A 2,061-nucleotide genomic window follows, 5' to 3' on the forward strand; every position below is an offset into this window, starting at 1 on the left:
AGCTGTATTGCAGAGCTATAGTCATAAAAATAACATGGTATGGCCACAAAAATAGACCCATAGATCAATGGAACAAAATTGAAGACCCAAATATGAGTAAATGCAATTTCAGCCACCTGATATTTGACAAAGGAGGAAAGACAGCATGTTCAGCAAATAGTGCTGGCAAAACTGGATCTCCACCTGTAGAGGAGTCAATTCCAAATGCCCCAATGACCTCAATGTAAAGCCTGAAACTCTGAAACAGTTAGAAGAAAACATTGGGGGAAAACCTACAAGATATAGATGTAGGAAATGATTTTCTAAACCGGACATCAATTGCTCAGGAAACAAGGGCAAGAATTAACAAATGGGACCTCATTAAACCAAAAAGCTTCTGTACATCAAAGCAGGCAACCAGGGAAGTGAACAGAAAACCCACAGAATGGGAGAAAATCTTCACCAGCGACACATCCAACAGAGGTTTAATATCCAGAATATATAAATAACTCAAAAAAAAAGAGAGAATCAAGACAAGAAAGTAACCCAATTAATAGATGGGCTCAGGTACTGAACAGAGAGTTCTCAAAAGAAGAAATAGATGGCCATGAAGTATCTTAAAAGACGTTCAACATCATTAATAATTAGGGAAATGCAAATTAAAACCACTTTAAGATTTCATCTTACCCCACTCAGACTGGCTAAGATCAGTCTATTACTTTAACCCTGTATGGCTGTGGAACAGGATTCACCAACATAATATTCTCCTGTTTGAGGTCGGCCATACAGGGTTAAATTAATAAACTTTGGGTCAGCCAGTCATGTATCAAAGACTATTTGTTCAACATATCTACAATCTTGGTACTACAGATTTCCAGAGATTATATTGGGGTTGACATTTTGTGAAGCCATAGACGTGTGATTGCAGAACTATTTCTTGGATGGCCCTCTTTTCCCAGGATCCTTGGAGTATGATCAGATTCGATACATTTCTCAGACTCAAGGCTTACCAGGAGAACAGTTGTTAAATGTGGTACAAAACCCATAAGATTTTTTTTTTTTTCAGAGAAACAGATATGTCTCATTCTGTTTCGAGATAAAGGACACTGGGAGAACATGAGGCAGAGACAGGAATGAAGTGTAAAGTAGCCAGAAAGTCCCTATTCAACAGTCTGGACGATATAGTGCATGTGAACACAGTGATGGTTTTGGAAGGAGATGATCTTTTGGCTGAGAAAACTGATAGAAGAGAATTTGTTAGTCTGTTGAAGAAAATGTTGCTGATTGATGCAGATTTAAGAATTACTCCAGTTGAGATGCTGAACCATCCTTTTGTTAATATGAAGCATCTTCTAGATTTCCCTCACAGCAACCATGTAAAGTACTGTTTTCATAGTATGGATATTTGTAAGTCCCAACCAAATTCATGTGACATAAATAATCACAGTAAAAATTCACTTTTAAGGCCAGTTGTTTCAACTAGTGCTGCTACTCTGGTGGCAAATTTTACTAAAATCGGAATGTTAAGAAGTCAGGCATTAACTGCATCTGCTCATTCAGTTGTGCACCATGGAATACCTCTGCAGGCGGGAACTACACAGTTTGGTTGTGGTGATGCTTTTCATCAGACCCTGATTATCTGTCCCCCAGGTATTCAAGGTATTCCTGAAGCACATGGAAAACCCACCAGTTACTCCATAAGGGTAGACAATACAGTTCTGCTTGTAACTCAGGCCCCAGATGTACAGCCACTGCAGATCTGACCATGAGTTCTTTCCCAGACAGCAGATGCTGATACCTGCCTGGCAAGAGGTAACACCCATGGCTCCTGCTGCTGGAACACTAACCTCCAAAGGCATGACTGGTTCACAGAGGCTGGGAGACCGGGGGAAAATGATTTCACACAGCAGTTATTACAACTTGGTGATGCTATGACCTCTTCTAACCAATCAGATAACTTTATCGGTGCCTCAGCCTATTAGTGTGTGCATTGCACATGTTGTCTGGCCTCAGCCTGCCACTACCAAGAAAAATAAACTGTGCCAGAACAGAACTAATTCATTGCAGAATACCAGTATTCCA

General features: G+C 40.1%; 1 pseudogene; it reads left to right on the plus strand.

Annotated features, from left to right (window-relative positions):
* Positions 1-536: 536 nt before the first annotated feature.
* On the plus strand, positions 537-1,742 carry LOC103734027 (annotated as a pseudogene).
* The last annotated feature ends 319 nt before the right edge of the window (positions 1,743-2,061 follow it).

Source organism: Nannospalax galili, unplaced genomic scaffold (genome assembly GCF_000622305.1).
Source record: "Nannospalax galili isolate Female #2095 unplaced genomic scaffold, S.galili_v1.0 scaffold816, whole genome shotgun sequence".
In the NCBI taxonomy this organism is placed as follows: domain Eukaryota; kingdom Metazoa; phylum Chordata; class Mammalia; order Rodentia; family Spalacidae; genus Nannospalax; species Nannospalax galili.